Source organism: Sprattus sprattus (assembly GCF_963457725.1).
Source record: "Sprattus sprattus genome assembly, chromosome: 4".
NCBI lineage: Eukaryota > Metazoa > Chordata > Actinopteri > Clupeiformes > Clupeidae > Sprattus > Sprattus sprattus.
Window position 1 is genome coordinate 19447907 of NC_137923.1, and position 22272 is coordinate 19470178.

A 22272-nucleotide genomic window follows, 5' to 3' on the forward strand; every position below is an offset into this window, starting at 1 on the left:
TATTTCAGGTAGAACCATACCTATATCAGTGGAGAGAAAATCTTTCCTGTGATTGGACAACAGCAACACCTCACTCCTGCCACTCACCTGTCATCAGCTGGTAAGCCTCAGATATTTCCTGGCACACCTGGTTTTGTGCTAAGATGGTGATGTTGTAGATCTGACCACACAACATGCCAGAGAGGGCACAGGTGGTGGTGTTGGTGCTGCAGCTGGCGTTCAGGCCTTGGGGGGTCACAGCCTCCGCGGTGAAGTTGGTGGCCCCCCTAGTGAAGTCCCAGTAGAGCTGGGCAGTCGACTGACTGTAGTCCACCCTCAGGTTCAGAGGCACACAGGGCTCTGGATGGGAAGGGAGCATAGATAAGCAAGTTCCACACAGACAGTACTCAGTGATGATGCAGGATATTACTTTAAAATCAGCCTTCTTCGGTATATGAATGTGAATTCAAGATGACCTGTTCTCAAACGATACAATTCTTTCAAAGAATACAGAGCAATAGAACCACATTGAGCAATGCTGATTTGTTTTATATGCTTCTACACCTGGAAACCAACACACATAGCATAGCATGAATAATGCATGCTACATTGTACTTGAAATCCACTGTTCTGAAAGACATAGAATGTGTCATTTTGGCTTTGATCATCTCTACAACACAGATTGCTCTATTTACTGCATCGTTGAGTTTGTGGTCAGTAACTGACCTGTGATCAGGTATTCGGGCATCTGTGCTGAACTGTAGCAGGTGTCTCCATGGGCCATCACAGTCACAGCATACTCCTCCCCGCAGGCCAGATTGTCCATCTCACAGTTAGTGGCGTTCGTGTCACACGTCATGTTTTGCCAGAGTGAGGATGTTGCTGCCACTGCGGTGTAGGACACGGCTCCAAGGCTGTTCTGCCAGGAAAGAATGGCAGTGCCCAGATTGCAGTCCACGATGGCCTGGATGCCCGTAGGAGTGCAGGGCACTGAGGGTGAAAGAGAGACAGGGTGTAAGATTCAAACAATGGCATACCTTTTACAGGCTGGAACCTAATCTTTTCTGTGAGATCTGCCTCATGGTATTTGTCCAATTCAATTCAATTCAATTCAATTCAATTCAATTCAATTCAATTCAATTCAATTCAATTCAATTCAATTCAATTCAATTCAGTTCAGTTCAGTTCAACTCATCTCAACTCAACTCAACTCAACTCATCAGTTATATCGATTTATATAGTGCCATTAACAATAAATGTTGTCTCAAAGTGCTTTACAGAGCCCAAAGCATGAATCTATTGAGACAAACTAGACTCAGCCCAGCTCAACCCAGAGTATCATCTAGCCATGTGAATCTGGTGTGATTTTTGCTGATGATTTTAAACAGAAAGATTCCGCCTCACCAGCTCACTCTAGCAAGCAGTGCACATGGCTGCGTTTTGTGCGCGCACTTTAGTACGCTATCAAGTATCCTTCTGTTGTGTACGTACCTGAGTGAACAGACACGTCTGTGCTGGAGGCGCTGCTGCACTGGGCATCAGAGGCTGTCACAGACACGTGGTAGATCTGCCCACAGTGGAGGCCAGAGACATTGCACTGTGAGCCCAGGGACTGGCAGGTGGTGGACAGGCCATTACCGTCCTCTAGGGTGGCCGTGTAGGTGTCCCCTCCAGCACTCTGAGTCCAGTTTACTGTTATGGAGTTGGACATGCAGTGGACTGATGCCATAATGTCTCTTGGCACACATGGTACTTAGGAGAGGGAAGAAATTGACAGCATGGATGAAACGATTTCTGTTCAATTACAGCGTTCCCCTATACAGTATGTGACATTCCCTACGCTGGCTATTTCTTAAAAAAAAAAAAATCAATTTAGTTACACCGTATGTGGCCATTTGAGCTGTTGCATATTGTTTTGTCCTGTACTTGCACTCCATGGTCTAGCCATAAGGGAGTTTAAAATTACCTCTGCAGCAGTTAAAAGCTTAATACCTTTAATAAATGGTTAGTAGACTTCCAGTTATTGTCTTACCTGTGTGGATTTCCACAGGTGGGCTGCTGCCACTGCTGCAGTTGACATGCTTAGCAGACACAGTGATGGTGTAATTCTGCCCACAGTTCAGAGTTGAAAGGTCACAGGTTGGCGTGGTTGAGTTGCAGGTGGCAGAATGACCATTACCAATGGCATCCACAGTATAAGCCATTGCTCCGTTGCTAACGTCCCAGGTTACTGTTGCTATGTTGCTGCTGCAGCTGACATTGACCATGAGGTTTCCTGGTACACATGGTGCTGCCAATACAAAACAAAATACAAACTGTCAATATATCACAAATATATCACTTCTGTGCCTGATCCTTATCACAAATACCTGTTTGTTGTCCCTAACTCTGACCTACCTGTGCACTATTCCTGATCCTAACCAGATCCTCACTCTTACTTTCACCTTTAGCAGTCTTTTTCCACAACAATGATGAGCCAGTGTATTTCTGAAATATTGTATTCACTCAAAACTTTAACTTTCACAAAGCTTTACCCTGTTCCAAACAATTTACCAACACAGCCAAGCACCATCTCCACCACTTACTGTACATCACTACAAGGAAGCCTCTACCATCCATTTCACATACCTGTCATGATAGGTGGGCCTGGAATCTGAGAGCTGTTGCAGGATTCTCCCTCCGCGGCCACCGTCACCATATAGATCTTTCCACAGAGCAGGCTGCTGAAGTCACAACTGGACCCTGAGGTGTTGCAGAGAGACTGGTGTCCGTCCGTCCGCTCCAGAGTGGCGATGTAGAACATGGCCCCAGAGCTCGGAGTCCAGGATATGGTGGCTGTGTCATTGTCACAGTGGAGGGAGGACTGGACATTCTGAGGTGGACAGGGAACTGAAGACAGTAGGAAATGGAACAGAGAAGAGAGTGATTTAGAGGTGATGATAAGATATAAACGTTATTCAACAAACTTATATTTACAAATATTTATTTGAGGAACTATGGGAACACTTCACATTTTTAACTGTTCAAATTAAGAAATTCAAATTAAGAGCCTTATATTATTTTTAAATTATATTTCTTATAAATTATAGTGCATTATGAAGTCTTATTTCATTCACAATACAATCTTTTCTCACTACAGATGTGGCCATCTCTGTGATTTAACCCAGTTCTAAATTACTGAGAAATGTAGACTTTGTACACTGTTTTTGAAGAAATAAAAACATGAGAGTGTAAAAGTGTTTGCAGAACATTCATGAATATTCAGTCTACTGAGCATTCCAGAACATTTGGTAAGATCTCCATGGTGCCTCTATCAGGTGTCTCACCTGAGTATTTCTGCATTGTGCTGTTGGGCTGACTCTCACACTGTGACCCCGTCGGCGTCACGCTGAACGTGTAGAGTTGTCCGCAACGCAGGCCACTGACCTCACAGGATGTGTTGCTGGAGGTGCAGTTAAGCCTGTGGCCGCCACCGTCCTCTGCAGTTGCCATGTGCTCGCCTGCACCATCCCACCACACCAGCGCTGAGTCCGACTGGCAGAGCATATCAACCCGCATCAGAGTGGCAGAGTCGCTGCAAGAGGCTTTGTGGAGGAGGTGGAAAAGAAACCTGCTTAGCTGCACTAAACACCACCGAAGCCCTCTTCCCAGAGTGGGTGGGCTAGTATATAATGGCCTAACAAAAGCTACAGTCAATAGGCCACTATTCACCACATTACAATCACTGATTACAAATCAACCAGTCAATCATTCACTATCATTTTTTTGGGATATTTTTACATGGTGGTGCTTTTAATCTGTGTCTCAGTGTGAGGATGACTGACCTTGAGCAAGGGTGTGCGTTGCGCTGGGTGCGCTGGTGCAGCCGTGAGCAGAGGCTGTGACGGTGATGTTGTACTCCTGTCCACACATCAGGCCACTGAGGGAGCAGTTGGAGCTGGAGGTGCTGCATGTGGACACAACGCCCTCGCTGCCGCTCGCATTCACTGCATATGTGATGCCGAGCGCCCCCTGAAGGTCCCAGGAGACCAGCGCCACATCAGTATTGCAGTCCAGAGAGGCAGAGACGGACGATGGAGGACATGGGGCTGTGATGTGGAGAGACACAGGATATCAGGTCACCATCTGTACTAGGGTTTAGATGCTGCTATATGTTCTTCAGTAAGACCTTGAGAGAATAGGAAACTCTGGAGAGTAATGACTTGAATTTAAAATGAGTTTGCTTGCGCTTGCCTTACACCTGTTTCTACCTTACAATAAAGGACATTTATCACTCAGCTTCTTAGCAATGTTCAGCTGACAAAACCTTTATATAAAAAAAATGCTTTTTTTTTTTTAAACAAAGAGTTTTTATTTATCATCCATGGGGTTGTTCATAAAAAATACTGTATATATTTATTTAAAATAACTTAACATGAGTGAGTCCCAAGAGTGCATAGGAAAAGTCAAATAAAAATAAAATAAACATAGGATATGGTAACACTATGATTTATATTGGTATATGTTAAGATACCAATAAAAAGCAAGCACAGGATACTGCATGACTAGACCCCCATCACCTTGCGGCACTGCACCCTTACCTGCCATGACCTCCTGGGCTGCACTCCTGGAGCTGTTGCAGGTGTCTCCCAGAGCAACCACGGTGAGGTTGTACGAGTGGCCACAGGGCAGGTGAGGAATGTAGCACGTGGTGCTGGCGCCATCGCCACTCTCACACATCATGGGCTCTCCTGTGCCCTCCACCCTGGCGCAGTATCCCTCTGCCCCAACGCTCACCTGCCAGCTCACGTTCAGCCCGCCAGCCTGGCAGTCCAGATGAGAGATCACGACCTGAGGGGTGCAGGGGGCTTTGGGGGCACACAGGCACACAAAGGGTTAAACACATCCTTGTTGGTGATTAAGCAATAATAGGTGTGGATGGTATGGTAACATTATATGAGAGGTAATTGGTTTATTTTCATTAATGTTTCGTTTATAATTGTATTAGTATTGTTTCCAATACTTGCATTACTTCCTATCCTAATCATCAGGCTCTCCACATTAGCAGCTCCTATATTGATTCCTATACATTTTCCAATATGTTGTGCTGTCTGATGTATGCTTAAGTCCATTACTATGATCCCCTCACCTGTCCTCAGTGTCTGGCTGGTACTCTTGGTTCCATTGCAGCTGTTATCCATGGCTGTTACAGTCACCTCATACTCCTGGCCACACTGCAGGCCGCTGATGTCACAGGAAGTAATGTTGGTGCTACAGACGAGTCGCTGTCCGTCAGCCATCTCGGCAGCAGCCAGGTAGCTGAGCGCTCCATCAGCAGCTGTCCACGATACGGAGGCGGAGTCAGACTTGCACGCTGATGTCACCGTCACGTTGGTAGGGGCACATGGAGCTGGAGGATGCAAGAGAAAGGTCAAAGGTCAAAATAAAGAAAAAAAGGAACACAATGATTAATCATCCATGCAAACTGACCATGGCTGTGTAGAATATTTTCTGGGGTAACATATTATAATTTATACTAGACTACATTTATCACCAGAATAGGCTTTTTACATTTGAGGGCCATGTTCGTATACACTATTCTTTTGGTATAAGAGTATTTTCCAAGGAAAACTGATTTTGAGGCATTCAGTGACAGAGGTCACAATGTAGAGCAAATAGAAGCAATGTACCTCCTTTATGAAAAGTGCAAGTGTATGTGCAAATAATAATAATAAACTGTTAGTGCTGAAAAGCTAAATAAATAAAAAATAAAGACAACTCCGACCAGTTAAAGGTGCAGTCCTTAAGCAAATGGTTGATTTCTGAGCTCAACAGACAATCAAATGCACCCCTCCCTTCATTGCTCTCTACATACTAATATGTGGTTCACAGATTCACAATTCAAACATCCATCTCCCTTCCTTTCGTCCGGGCCTGACCCTACCTGAGTCAACATAGGTGGATTCTCCAGAGGTGGCGGGGCAGGTGTGTCTCTCCCCACTGACACTGACTGTGTAACGCTGGCCACACTGCAGCCCGCTGATGTTACAGGAGGACCCGCTGCTGGAGCAGACAAGTGGATGGGAGGTCTGAGGGGACTCAGCCGTGGCGTTGTAGGAGACAGAGCCATTGCCTGGGGTCCAGGAGACAAGGGCGGAGCCGGTGAGACAGTCCAGAGAGGCCTCCAGGTTAGAGTGAGGACAGGGACCTGTAGTAGGGGAGGAGATGGGAGCCATCAGGTGAAGCAGAGTAGTTATTCAGATGGTGGTGACACTTTTTTAATAAAACAGTCTTGCTCCTTCATTTGGAAAATGGGAGATACTACCGCTGTCTACTCGTCCGCTTCCACTGTTCCATCAAACCCCAACTACTAACTATGGTTCATAAATTGATTTCTGCAGCCCTGCAGTCAAAACTCTGGTGTGTAATACATATGAGGTCTCATGCCAGTTACCTAGCTATGAACTACTTGCTATCTCCAGCTTTAGGAACCATTTTAGTAGTTGATAGTGTGTGTAATATGAACTCATTTTAATATGAAGTGAATATGAACTAATTTTAATATGAAGCTCCACAGGCTTCTACCTATCGTAGCTATTTATCTTTCCTAGCTATCTCATGATTAGTAGGGTGACCAGACATCCTCTTTTCCCAGGCCATGTCCTCTTTTCGAGACCTAAAAAATGCATCCGGCAGGGATTCCAAAATTGTCCGGGATTTTGCCTTGTGGGATATTTGTGTTTCTCTGGGTCTTTCACAAACTACTGTTTACGCACTTAAAAGTTTTGGAAGGGGTATCTCCCTTACGTTCCACCTTCTTGCGCAAGCTCTGACTGTAGAGAGAACTGTCATTGGTCAACCGCCATCTCAGTGTTGCCAGATGCACAATAAGTATCCTCCAAATACTATTATTTTGAGCGTTGGGTACGATACGCCATTTCCAATCTGGCAACACTGAGTACCTTGCCGCTTCCAGTAGTCGCATTGTTTAAAAGAGCACATGACATCTGCATGTAAAAACTTCGTCAAGGGGGGAGGGGGCGGAGTCATCTGCATGAGAAATAGATGTTAAAACTTTGGGGGGACCCCGCCCCCTCCCCCGCAACAAAGTGTCCTCTTTCTCACAAAATCAAATCTGGTCACCCTAGCTTAGGGAACCATCTTAGTAGTTGCTAGCGTGTGTAATTTGAACTAATTTTAATATGAAGTGAATATGAACTCATTTTAATATGAAGTGAATATGAACTCATGTTACTATGAAGCTCCACAGGCTTCTACCTATCGTAGCTATTTAACTTTCCTAGCTATCTCATGCTTTGGGAACCATCTTCACAGTTGGCAGCTGCTGACGTTCGTTAATATGAACGCATGTTAATATGATCTTGTGTTAAAAGCTGCACAGGCACCCTGATGGTTTATTCCTTTTCCTATTATAATTCTGAGTAGACTGGAAAGTCAGCTAAAAAACTAGCTAGCTATCAAGTCATGCAAATGGCAGCTTAAAGAAAAAATGTCTACTGTGTCTGAGCTGAATTTGAACCGAATCCACCTGCCAAACAAGTTAACTCAGACCAGTGTGAGACTACATGTCCGTTGAACGTCACTTTGGACAAAAGCGTCTGCTAAATGCCTAAATGTAAATGTAAATCTCTTCCATCCAACACTCTCCAGCTTACCTGTGTAAAAGGTCACAGGTGCACCCACAGCACTGACACACTCCCAGTGCAGGGCCTCGACGGTGACAGTGTACTCCTGCCCACATCCCAGGTCACTGAAGGAGCACTGGGTGTCTGTGCTGTTACAGGAGCTCCTGAACCCACTCCTGCTGCACTCAACCATAGCCACGTAACGACTGGCCCCCTCAGCAAGGCTCCAGGACACAGACACGGCGCTGCTGTTGCAGTCCAGGAGAGGAGTCACAGACATGGGCACACAGGGGGCTGCATAGGAGAGCATAGAGTACACAGATGAGAGCAAATGTTATTTCAGCCAAAGCCCATTTTCCTTGATCTAGGAGGCCTGCTCTGTGGTTCTGTGTGAAAAGAGAGTCTTGACAATAGAAACTGAGGGGAGACCTTTGATGAGATACTACCCAAAGTGTTTTCTCTTGCCGATGTGCTTTGTCATGTTGTCACAGTTTTCTGCTTAGTGTAAATCATGCATTATGACATATGGTTTGACATTATCAGTTGAGGACAAAATGATAAGGATATGAAAGCCATTGTTTCCTTCTTATGGAACCTGTGGGTATAAGGGGTCTTGTTGTTCTCTAGCGGTTTCTTTTCAATGCTGCCTATTGTAACTCTGTCCAGAGGGTCCCCTACCTGTCAGTAGCTGCATGCTGTCACTGGCTTCGCTCACACACTCCTCTGTGAGCCCCACCACGCTGAAGCTGTAGTTGGTGCCGCAGCTGAGCTGGCTGAAGGAGCAGCTGGTCTGGTTGGAGCTGCAGGACCAGCTGCCTCCCTGCCTGTCCAGCGCCGTAACGTTGTACGTCTGTGCTGTGCTGCTGTTCTGCCAGCGCACAGTGGCCATGTTAGAGCTGCACTCCAGCTTCACTGTACTCCCCTGGGGCTTACAGGGGGCTGTTGGGGGAGGAAGTGGTCATGAGAACACAAAAAAACTATACGGGTGATATATATAAAATGAATGTATTATATCTGAAGTATTTATTACATCCCATTCACATTACATAACTCCCATTTAGACATAAATATTGAAAATACTTTCAAGAAAAACTCATATATAACATTCAATAAATAACAGACCAAGTAATTTGTCTCCTTCCAACACAAACAGGCATTTTAGCTCAGTTGACGAAAGATGAGACATTAGGTTCTCAGTATGCAATCTCCCTCTCTGCCTACCTGATTCAATCTGGTAGTCTGTCTCGTGTGTGATGCTGCAGTTGATGGCAGAGGTGGTGACGGCGATGCTATAGGTCTGGCCGCACTGCAGGTTTTGGATGGTGCAGGCGGTGGATGTGGTGTTGCAGGAGGCCCGGTAGCCGTCTGTGCCAATGGCCAGGGCTGTGTAGAGGTCAGAGCCCGGCATCTCCAGCCACTGGACCGCCAGCTGGTTAGCACTGCAGTCCAGCTCTGCGGTGACATTCTGAGGTAGACAGGGGGCTGGAGGAGAGGAAGAGGGGAGACAGGAGAAGAAAGAAGTGAAATCGGGATAAGTGAGATGAGCAAGGATGGGAGAAGAGAGAGGGAAAGACAGAAGAAGAGAGGAGAGAAGACAGGAGAAAGTAGATAGAGGAGAGAAGACAGGATGCAGAAACAGACAGGCAACAGGAGATATGAAAGAGGAGGTTAGTGGTTTGCATTTAACCTCAACAATTTGTCTTAAATCCTACCATTCCATACGCTACCCTCTATATGACAAACAAGTTAATAAAACACTGTTAACATGGCTGATCCCTCCTGGTCGGCAAAAAAAATGTACAACACTAACACTATGCTCAGTATTTACTACCTCTTATAGTGCATCTTCTTCTTTCTAACCCTGTGCAATTACCTGAGTCAAACTGAATGGGGGTGCTCTGTGTGCTGTTGCAGCTGTCTGTGACGGCCACCACCGTGGCATTGTAGCTGCGGCCGCAGTGCAGCTTGACGGCGCAGGACGAGCCGTTAGAGCTGCAGGAGGCCATGTGGCCGTGCTCACCGCTAACCTCGGCCGTGAAGAACATGGCGCTGCCACTTTGCTGCCAAGACAAGTGAGCCTTGCTGGAGCCACAGTCTACCTGAGCTGCCAGATGAGTGGGCTGGCACGGAGCTGGAGGAGAAGATGAGGAGAGATGTGATAATATGATCTGTGATATTATGATGTGATCTTGTTACATATGTGTTACGCATTTAGTACATGCAAGGTATCATAATCCATGCCCAAAATTTCATTTAAAAACATATCTATTCACATACATTGAGAGAAAGAATTGTACACTTTTACAACAAAAACTAAGTTACTTGCTTACATTTGAAAGAGATTCTTGCCTAACCCCTCTTGTCAACCAATATCTATTTACTTTGGAAATAAATCCTTCCCAAAATGTAATTATATGCACCAATTTCTCAGATGAAGTTCAGTATCAGACAGATACAGTGCAGAAACCAACCAATAGTCAATGACTCAGCAATGGGTCTGGCCCAGGTAAACGCCAGATCAGGGCCCCACCTGCTCCAGAGGTAACACCTACATGTTCATCCTGCTCACCTGTGTACATGTCCAGAGGCGTGCTGAGGCTGCTGTTGCAGTGGCCGTGAGCTGCTGAGACACTGAAGTTGTAGTGCTGGCCACAGCTCAGGCCTGGGATGGACAGGGAGGAACCAGAGGCGGAGTAGACTGTGCTAGCGCCACCCTCTTCCTGGGCAAACAGGAAGTAGGTGGCACCACTCACAGGGCTGGAGCTCCATGTGAGTGACAGGACATTGGTCTCACAGGAGGTGTTGCCCGCCAGATTCATGGGTGGACAGAGAGCTAAGAGGAGAAAGAGAGGCAATTCATATGATTTCATTTAACAAAATTAGATTTCAGTCCTCATCTTAGCGTAAAATTTTAGAGATATATTTTTTATGTCTCTGTTTCTGACTGAAAGTCAATCTATTGTTCAGATTTATGAACATATCATTCATTGTTTTACCAGTTCTGAGCTCCACTGAAGGACTTGGGTCACTAGGGCACCCATTAACAACTGTTGCCACAGAGATAGAGTAGGTCTGTGCACATTGGAGGTATGTGAAGGAGCAGTGGGTGGAGTTGGAGCTGCAGGTAGATGTGCTTCCATCAGGCCCGGTCGCTGTGACGATGTACAATTCAGCACTAGCGGCGGGTGACCACATCACAGAGGCTATGTTCCCTTCACACTCCAGTGAGGGAGAGACATTAGCAGGAGGACACGGACCTGGAGGAGAGAGAGATAGAGAAAGCTTATAATTCCATATGAATGTAAGAGTATATATGACTTTCATATTGCATCGATCAAACACATAACAAATTGAGAAATAAACAACTAACAATTCTTTTTTTTTTACAAAATAGTATTAGAAAATAATGAGTGCTACAGGCTGGATCCCTAGTCAGGTGCCCCACCTGTGTTTGTCTACAACAGTACCTGCATTTAAGGTGATGGCTGTGCTTTGGACCCCAGAGCAGTTCACTGCGTATGGTGTCACAGTGATGTCATACGTCTGCCCGCAGTGCATGCCTGAGAGGTCGCATCTGGTGCCGTAAGTATGGCATCCCCTGGCATCCCCGTCACCTCCCACCGCGGACACGTTGTAGGACATGGCACCGGCACTGGCATCCCAGCTCACAAAGGCCGAGTTGTTGGCACACACCAGAGAGGCGTTGACAGACTGTGGTGCACAGGGCACTGAGGGGGGAAAGAGGAGATCAGTCTAAGAGGTTAGAGAAACCAGCCGACACTGGAATAAATCCAGTCTAGATCTGACGCAAATCCAGCAGACTGCACATCAGGCTGGAACATTTTCCAGAACCATACACTATTGCCCAATGTACTTGGCAGTAAACTGTATGGTTGACAACCTTAATAGATCTGATGCCTTCACAACAAATGTAAAATACAATAGCAAATAATCGTATCTTCTCCACCCCATTCGTTTTACAAACCTGGCAGAAGTGTTACTGTTACTGTGATTAGTTTCATATATGTGTCTGTGTGTGTATTTGATTTTTCCCGCATGTATTGTGTACATGTAATGTATGTCTACTTGCATATTAGTTCATCCTAAAATGTTCACATCTCTGAGGGAGCTCTGTGTGAAACTCTACCTGTGTGTATTTCAGAGGGAGGACTGTAGCTGCTGTTGCAGTGGCTGGAGAAGGCTTTGACAGCCACAGTGTAATTCTGCCCACACTGCACTCCCGTCACAGAGCAGCTGGTGCCCGTCTGGCATGACTCCCTACCTCTCACCTACCTGTGCACTATTCCTGATCCTAACCTGATCCTCACTCTTACTTTCACCATTAGCAGTCTTTTTCCACAACAATGATGAGCAAGTGTATTTCTGAGTTATTGTATTCACTCACAACTTTCACGAAACTTTCCCCTGTTCCAAACAGTTTACCAACACAGCCAAGCCAAAGCACCATCTCCACCACTTACTGTACATCACTACACGGAAGCCTCTACCATCCATTTCACATACCTGTCATGATAGGTGGGCCTGGAATCTGAGAGCTGTTGCAGGATTCTCCCTCCGCGGCCACTGTCACCATATAGATCTTTCCACAAAGCAGGCTGCTGAAGTCACAACTGGACCCTGAGGTGTTGCAGAGAGACTGGTGTCCATCCCTCCGCTCCAGAGTGGCGATGTAGAACATGGCCCCAGAGCTCGGAGTCCAGGAGATGGAGGCTGTGTCATTGTCACAGTGGAGGGAGGACTGGACATTCTGAGGTGGACAGGGAACTGAAGACAGTAGGAAATGGAACAGAGAAGAGAGTGATTTAGAGGTGATGATAAGATAAAAACGTTATTCAACAAACTTATATTTCTTTGAGGAACTATGGGAATCTATGTGTATGGGAAACTTTGTGGCCATCTCTGTGATTTAACCCAGTTCTAAATAACTGAGAAATGTAGACTGTACACTGTTTTTGAGGAAATAAAAACATGAGAGTGTGAAAGTGTTCCCAGAACATTCCTGAATATCTACTGTCTACTGAGCATTCCAGAATACTTTGAAAGATCTCCATGTCTCACCTGAGTATTTCTGCAGTGTGCTGTTGGGCTGACTCTCACACGGTGACCCCGTCGGCGTCACGCTGAACGTGTAGAGTTGGCCGCAACGCAGGCCACTGACCTCACAGGATGTGTTGCTGGAGGTGCAGTTAAGCCTGTGGCCGCCACCGTCCTCTGCAGTCGCCATGTACTCGCCTGCACCATCCCACCACACCAGCGCTGAGTCCGACTGGCAGAGCATATCAACCCGCATCAGAGTGGCAGAGTCGCTGCAAGAGGCTGTGTGAAGGAAGTGGAAAAGAAACATGCTTAGCTGCACTAAACACCACAGAAGCCCTCTACCCAGAGTGGGTGGGCTAGTATATATTGGCCTAACAAAAGCTACAGTCAATATGCCACTATTCACCATATTACATTCACTGATTACAAATCAACCAGTCAATCATTCACTATCAAACAAAGTCGGAGTACCTTTTTTTTGGATATTATTACCTGGTGGTGCTTTTAATCTGTGTCTCAGTGTGAGGATGACTGACCTTGAGCAAGGGTGTGCGTTGCGCTGGGTGCGCTGGTGCAGCCGTGAGCAGAGGCTGTGACGGTGACGTTGTACTCCTGTCCACACATTAGGCTGCTGAGGGAGCAGTTGGAGCTGGAGGTGCTGCATGTGGACACAACGCCCTCGCTGCCGCTCGCATTCACTGCATATGTGATGCCGAGCGCCCCCTGAAGGTCCCAGGAGACCAGCGCCACCTCAGTATTGCAGTCCAGAGAGGCAGAGAGAGACGATGGAGGACATGGGGCTGTGATGTGGAGAGACAAAGGATATCAGGTCACCATCTGTACTAGGGTTTAGATGCTGCTATATGTTCTTCAGTAAGACCTTGAGAGAATAGGAAACTCTGGAGAGTAATGACTTGAATTTAAAATGAGTTTGCTTGCGCTTGCCTTACACCTGTTTCTACCTTACAAGGACATTTATCACTCAGCTTCTTAGCAATGTTCAGCTGACAAAACCTTTATATATATATAACCCCATCACCTTGCGGTACTGCACCCTTACCTGCCATGACCTCCTGGGCTGCACTCCTGGAGCTGTTGCAGGTGTCTCCCAGGGCAACCACGGTGAGGTTGTACGAGTGGCCACAGGGCAGGTGAGGAATGTAGCACGTGGTGCTGACGCCATCGCCACTCTCACACATCATGGGCTCTCCTGTGCCCTCCACCCTGGCGCAGTATCCCTCTGCCCCAACGCTCACCTGCCAGCTCACGTTCAGCCCGCCAGCCTGGCAGTCCAGATGAGAGATCACGACCTGAGGGGTGCAGGGGGCTTTGGGGGCACACAGGCACACAAAGGGTTAAACACATCCTTGTTGGTGATTAAGCAATAATAGGTGTGCTGCAATCCAACAGCTTTTACTATCAAATCTTAGAGTCTAAGTGGCCGGTGTGGTAACATTACATTATATGAGAGGTAATTGGATTATGTTCATTAATGTTTCGTTTAATTTATGTTTATAATTGTATTAGTATTGTTTCCAATATTTGCATTACTTCCTATCCTAATCATCAGGCTCTCTACATTAGCATCTCCTACATTGATTCCTACACATTTTCCCATATGTTGTGCTGTCTGATGTATGCTTAAGTCCATTTCTATGATCCCCTCACCTGTCCTCAGTGTCTGGCTGGTACTCTTGGTTCCATTGCAGCTGTTATCCATGGCTGTTACAGTCACCTCATACTCCTGACCACACTGCAGGCCGCTGATGTCACAGGAAGTAATGTTGGTGCTACAGACGAGTCGCTGTCCGTCAGCCATCTCGGCAGCAGCCAGGTAGCTGAGCGCTCCATCAGCAGCTGTCCACGATACGGAGGCGGAGTCAGACTTGCACGCTGATGTCACCGTCACGTTGGTAGGGGCACATGGAGCTGGAGAATGCATGAAGAAAGGTCAAAGGTCAAAATAAGACAAACAAAAATTGGGAACACAATGATTAATCATCCATGCAAACTGACCATGGCTGTGTAGAATATTTTCTGGGGTAACATATTATAATTTATACTAGACTACATTTATCACCAGAATAGGCTTTTTACATTTGAGGGCCATGTTCGTATACACTATTCTTTTGGTATAAGAGTATTTTCCAAGGAAAACTGATTTGAGGCATACAGTGACAGAGGTCACAATGTAGAGCAAATAGAAGCAATGTAACTCCTTTATGAAATTTGCAAGTGTATGTGCAAATAATAATAACAAACTGTTAGTGCTGAAAAACTAAATAAATTAAAAATAAAGACATAAAACAACTCCGACCAGTTAAAGGCGCAGTCCTTGAGAAAATTGTTGATTTCTGAGCTCAACAGACAATCAAATGCACCCCTCCCTTCATTGCTCTCTCCATACTAATATGTGGTTCACAGATTCACACAAGGGTAAGCCTGCAGTTCAAACATCCATCTCCCTTCCTTTCGTCCGGGCCTGACCCTACCTGAGTCAACATAGGTGGATTCTCCAGAGGTGGCGGGGCAGGTGTGTCCCTCCCCACTGACACTGACTGTGTAACGCTGGCCACACTGCAGCCCGCTGATGTTACAGGAGGAGCCGCTGCTGGAGCAGACAAGTGGATGGGAGGTCTGAGGGGACTCAGCCGTGGCGTTGTAGGAGACAGAGCCATTGCCTGGGGTCCAGGAGACAAGGGCGGAGCCGGTGAGACAGTCCAGAGAGGCCTTCAGGTTAGAGTGAGGACAGGGACCTGTAGTAGGGGAGGAGATGGGAGCCATCAGGTGAAGCAGAGTAGTTATTCAGATGGTGGTGACACTAAGCTGTACACAAATAAAAATGAGTGTTGCTCCTTCATTTGGAAAATGGGAAATGCTACCCCGGACTACTCGTCTGCTTCAACTATTCCATCAAACCCCGCATGAGGCAGCTGTGCTTGTGATGCTTGTCATTGAGCCGTCCTTTCTCAACTTATAAATTGATTTCTGCAGCCCTGCAGTCAGCGACGGCTCTACAACGGGGCTAAGGTGTGCTATGGCCCCGGCAAAAAAATGTGTAGCCCCAGCTAAGCCCCTCTAGCATTTAAGCACTGTTTTGCAAATGTCGAGGATGATTTGAGAAATGTACCAAAGCGACTGAGAAAAACTGTAAAGGTTCATACGTATGCATTATGTTCCAATACAATCCACGCTTGCGTGTTTGTACTGCGCCTGTACCCCGTTTACCCTGTGCTGTGTTTGTGTGTGTGTGTGTGAGAGAGAGAAAGGGGACAAGAGGGGGGAGTAGGCCGTAAGGTGAACACTGTTTTCGTTTCAACCCGTTCCACTGTATGGCATCTACACAATCTTTAGCTCATAAAAAAGAACGAGTCCTGCTAACCTACCAAAAAAAAGTTCGTCGCTGAAATTCCAGTCGAGTGTCGATATGTCTTTGTTTTATGCAGAACTAGAGTCTTCAGAGCGTAATAAGATTTTGCCCGGGAGCCGTGGCACGGTTCGACGAGTGATCATGCTACACCAATGAGAGGGCTGCTTTTTGTCAACAGAATGGCAATATGGCGGCTCCCGTGTGGTTAGATTCAACGTTACCGATAGAGGAAGACACCCGAACATCCTCAAAAGTGGGCTAAATTGATTCTAATTAGTGCTGTATACTGTACATAGCCGCGTCCAAGATGAATGGACATCCATTCTGGATGTCCAGATGATCCAGAAGACCATGGACTCATTTGCACTTAACCACAGCAATAGACGCATCGTCCTACTGTAAAACAACTCTTTTTTTTTTTAATCATTCAAACAAGCTGTTCGCACTTTGCAGCTGCACTTTGTAGCCTATGTTATGCGTTTTACTTTTAATGTAATGTAAGTTATGATGTTGTGATCCGAGACAATATTGTCAATGCATAGTTGTTTGTTTTCATTTATTATGCATATGGAATAAATACTTGCATTTTGGATGTATTGTCTGGTTATGGGCAGGCGCATGGTCGCTGTCTGGAGCTGGATGTCACCTTTGCACGCACGTGAAACATTTCCGCCATTGCCGCTTGTATTACATTCTCGTGCTGTGTATCATAGCTGCTTTTATTGAAAAAAAACAATAACCTCTTTATAAAGTAAGTGACGTCATGAAAATAAATTATTTTCTTAGCTACCCCACGTATCGGTCAAGCCCCCCCTTAGCACCGGGAGAGAAAAAATCCTGGCGCCGTGCATGCCTGCGTTTAATACTCGGGTGTGTAAAACATGTGAGGTCTCATGCCAGTTACCTAGCTATACCTATGCTATAATTGCTATCTCTAGCTTAGGGAACCATCTTAGTAGTTGCTGTGTGTAATATGTACTCCTTTTAATATGAAGTGAATATGAACTCATGTTACTATGAAGCTCCACAGGCTTCTATCTATCTGAATTTGAACCGAATCCACCTGCCAAACTAGTTAACTCAGACCAGTGTGAGACTTTACATCTGTTCAATCTAACACTCTCAATCTTACCTGTGTAAAAGGTCACAGGTGCGCCCACAGCACTGACACACTCCCTTTGCAGGGCCTCGACGGTGACAGTGTACTCCTGCCCACATCCCAGGTCACTGAAGGAGCACTGGGTGTCTGTGCTGTTACAGGAGCTCCTGAACCCACTCCTGCTGCACTCAACCATCGCCACGTAACGACTGGCCCCCTCAGCAAGGCTCCAGGACACAGACACGGCGCTGCTGTTGCAGTCCAGGAGAGGAGTCACAGACATGGGCACACAGGGGGCTGCATAGGAGAGCATAGAGTACACAGATGAGAGCAAATGTTATTTCAGCCAAAGCCCATTTTCCTTGATCTAGGAGGCCTGCTCTGTGGTTCTGTGTGAAAAGAGAGTCTTGACAATAGAGACTGAGGGGAGACCTTTGATGAGATACTACCCAAAGCATTTTCTCTCGACGATGTGCTTTGTCATGTTGTTACAGTTTTTCATATCTGCTTAGTGTAAATCATGCATTATTACATATGGTTTGACATTATCAGTTGAGGACAAAATGATAAGGATATAAAGGCCATTGTTTCCTTCTTATGGAACCTGTGGGTGTAAGGGGTCTTGTTGTTCTCTAGCGGTTTCTTTTCAATGCTGCCTATTGTAACTCTGTCAAGAGGGTCCCCTACCTGTCAGTAGCTGCATGCTGTCACTGGCTTCGCTCACACACTCCTCTGTGAGCCCCACCACGCTGAAGCTGTAGTTGGTGCCGCAGCTGAGCTGGCTGAAGGAGCAGCTGGTCTGGTTGGAGCTGCAGGACCAGCTGCCTCCCTGCCCGTCCAGCGCCGTAACGTTGTACGTCTGTGCTGTGCTGCTGTTCTGCCAGCGCACAGTGGCCATGTTAGAGCTGCACTCCAGCTTCACTGTACTCCCCTGGGGCTTACAGGGGGCTGTTGGGGGAGGAAGTGGTCATGAGAACACAAAAAATCTATACGGGTGATATATATAAAATGAATGTATTATATCTGAAGTATTTATTACATCCCATTCACATTACATAACTCCCAGTTTCACATAAATATTGAAAAAATTACGTTCAAGAAAAACTCATATATAACACTCAATACGTAACAGACCAAGTAATTTAAATGTCTCCTTCAAACACAAACAGGCATTTCAGCTCAGTTGACGAAAGATGAGACACTCATAATAAATCATAAGGTTCTCAGTATGCCACCTGTGTCACTCTCCCTCTCTGCCTACCTGATTCAATCTGGTAGTCGGTCTCGTGTGTGATGCTGCAGTTGATGGCAGAGGTGGTGACGGCGATGCTATAGGTCTGGCCGCACTGCAGGTTTTGGATGGTGCAGGCGGTGGATGTGGTGTTGCAGGAGGCCCGGTAGCCGTCTGTGCCAATGGCCAGGGCTGTGTAGAGGTCAGAGCCCGGCATCTCCAGCCACTGGACCGCCAGCTGGTTAGCACTGCAGTCCAGCTCTGCGGTGACATTCTGAGTGAGACAGGGGGCTGGAGGAGAGGAAGAGGGGAGACAGGAGAAGAAAGAAGTGAAATCGGGATAAGTGAGAGGAGAGAAGATGGGAGAAGAGAGAGGGAAAGACAAAAGAAGAGAGAGGAGAGAACACAGGAGAAAGTAGATAGAGAGGAGAAGACAGGATGCAGAAACAGACGGGCAACAGGAGATATGAAAGACGAAGTTAGTGGTTTGCAATTAACTTCAACAATTTGTCTTAAATCCTACCATTCCATACGCTACCCTCTATATGACAAACAGGTAAATACAACACTGTTAAGATGGTTGATCCCTCCTGGTCGGCAAAAAAAAAAATATATATATTTCAATGAGCACTGGCTTTGAACTTACTTCCCAGTCAACACTAACACTATGTCCAGTATTTACTACATCTTATAGTGCATCTTCTTCTTTCGAACCCTGTGCAGTTACCTGAGTCAAACTGAATGGGGGTGCTCTGTGTGCTGTTGCAGCTGTCTGTGACGGCCACCACCGTGGCATTGTAGCTGCGGCTGCAGTGCAGCTTGACGGCGCAGGACGAGCCATTGGAGCTGCAGGAGGCCATGTGGCCGTGCTCACCGCTGACCTCGGCCGTGAAGAACATGGCGCTGCCACTTTGCTGCCAAGACAAGTGAGCCTTGCTGGAGCCACAGTCCACCTGAGCTGCCAGATGAGTGGGCTGGCACGGAGCTGGAGGAGAAGATGAGGAGAGATGTGATAATATGATGTGATCGTGTTACATATGTGTTACGCATTTAGTACATGCAAGGCATCATAATCCATGCCCAAAATTTCATTTAAAAACATATCTATTCACATACATTGAGAGAAAGAATTGTACACTTTTACAACAAAAACTAAGTTACTTGCTTACATTTGAAAGAAATTCTTGCCTAACCCCTCTTGTCAACCAATATCTATTTACTTTGGAAATAAATCCTTCCCAAAATGTAATTATATGCACCAATTTCTCAGATGAAGTTCAGTATCAGACAGATACAGTGCAGAAACCAACCAATAGTCAATGACTCAGCAATGGGTCTGGCCCAGGTAAATGCCAGATCAGGGCCCCACCTGCTCCAGAGGTAACACCTACATGTTCATCCTGCTCACCTGTGTACATGTCCAGAGGCGTGCTGAGGCTGCTGTTGCAGTGGCCGTGAGCTGCTGAGACACTGAAGTTGTAGTGCTGGCCACAGCTCAGGCCTGGGATGGACAGGGAGGAACCAGAGGCGGAGTAGACTGTGCTAGCGCCACCCTCTTCCTGGGCAAACAGGAAGTAGGTGGCACCACTCACAGGGCTGGAGCTCCATGTGAGTGACAGGACATTGGTCTCACAGGAGGTGTTACCCGCCAGATTCATGGGTGGACAGAGAGCTAAGAGGAGAAAGAGAGGCAATTCATATGATTTCATTTAACAAAATTAGATTTCAGTCCTCATCTTAGCGTAAAATTTTAGAGATATATTTTTTATGTCTCTGTTTCTGACTGAAAGTCAATCTATTGTTCAGATTTCCCATTATAACAATGGACATATCATGGAGTTTTACCAGTTCTGAGCTCCACTGAAGGACTTGGGTCACTAGGGCACCCATTTACAACTGTTGCCACAGAGATAGAGTAGGTCTGTGCGCATTGGAGGTATGTGAAGGAGCAGTGGGTGGAGTTGGAGCTGCAGGTAGATGTGCTTCCATCAGGCCCGGTCGCCGTGACGATGTACAATTCAGCACTAGCGACGGGTGACCACATCACAGAGGCTATGTTCCCTTCACACTCCAGTGAGGGAGAGACATTAGCAGGAGGACACGGACCTGGAGGAGAGAGAGATAGAGAAAGCTTATATTTCCATATGAATGTGAGTGTATACATGACTTCCATATCGCATCGCATTCCATAATAATTATTTTTTTTAATAAAGTATTTGAAAATAATGAGTGCTACAGGCTGGATCCCTAGTCAGGTGCCCCACCTGTGTTTGTCTACAACAGTACCTGCATTTAAGGTGATGGCTGTGCTTTGGACCCCAGAGCAGTTCACTGCGTATGGTGTCACAGTGATGTCATACGTCTGCCCGCAGTGCATGCCTGAGAGGTCGCATCTGGTGCCGTAAGTATGGCATCCCCTGGCATCCCCGTCACCTCCCACAGCCGACACGTTGTAGGACATGGCCCCGATACTGGCATCCCAGCTCACCAAGGCCGAGTTGTTGGCACACACCAGAGAGGCGTTGACAGACTGTGGTGCACAGGGCACTGAGGGGGGAAAGAGGAGATCAGTCTAAGAGGTTAGAGAAACCAGCCGACACTGGAATAAGGCCGAATCTCGATTCTTCCCCTTGCCCCTTTTGCTTTGTCTTTGTCTTTGTCTTAACCCTAGCACTTGCAAGTGTAAGGGCCAAGGGCTGAAAACTTTCCCCTATGAAATGAGACGCCACTCGGTTTCGGGTACGTCATGCGTGACTGTATGAGCTATGAAACTAGCGATTTAAAAAAAGTTTCAATGAAGAACATGGTTGCAAATATATATGTATACAACTGTGTAGAGCACGAAACAAGACTGTTGTAATTTTAAAAATTAATTATAAGCCAAAAATACTTACATGTAGTGTATGTAGCATCTAGCTAGAAAGCTACCATATAACCCAATGAAGTGGTGGCCTACGCGCTAATTGTAACCTAAAACTACCGTTTGAAAGCTTCAGTTAAGACTTACAATACTATGCATCGTTCGTGTAGTACATTTCAGATCAAACCGAGTCATTATAAACATATAAAAAGTTGTATAGATAGCTTTATTCATGTAAAATATTCCTCGCTTCAAGCAGCCATTTTTTTTTTTAATTCCCGAGCTGGTTTCGCTGTGTGCTCTGGGATAGCCCTTGGAGGAGCAAGGTAGCTCTCCGATGATCTTAAAAACGAGGGCCATACACCCCTTAATCTTACCCCTTAATCTTGATCAAATTGGGTATTGAGACACCACTAGCTCTCACATGAACGCGCAACTTCAAGGGTAAGGGGAAAGATAAGGGGTAAGGGAAAGTATTGAGATTGGGCCTTAATCCAGTCTAGATCTGACGCAAATCCAGCAGACTTGGGCCACATCAGGCTGAAACATTTTCCAGAATCATACACTAAGGCCCAATGTACTTGCCAGTAGACTGTATGGTTGACAGCCTCAATAGATATGATGCTTTCACAAACAATGTAAAATACAATAGCAAATAATCGTATCTTCTCCACCCCATTAGTTTTACAAACCTGGCAGACGTGTTACTGTTACTGTGATTAGTTTCATATATGTGTCTGTGTGTGTATTTGATTTTTCCCGCATGTATTGTGTACATGTACTGTATGGCTACTTGCATATTAGTCCATCCTCTACCTGTGTGTATTTCAGAGGGAGGACTGTAGCTGCTGTTGCAGTGGCTGGCGACAGCTTTGACAGCCACAGTGTAATTCTGCCCACACTGCACGCCCGTCACGGAGCAGCTGGTGCCGCCTCTCTGGCATGACTCCATGTGCCCAGCCCCTTTTAGCATGGCAACGAACGACACACTGCCATCGCTGTCGTCCCAGCCGATGGAGATGGTGTTGGTGTCGCAGTGGTAGAGGGTGG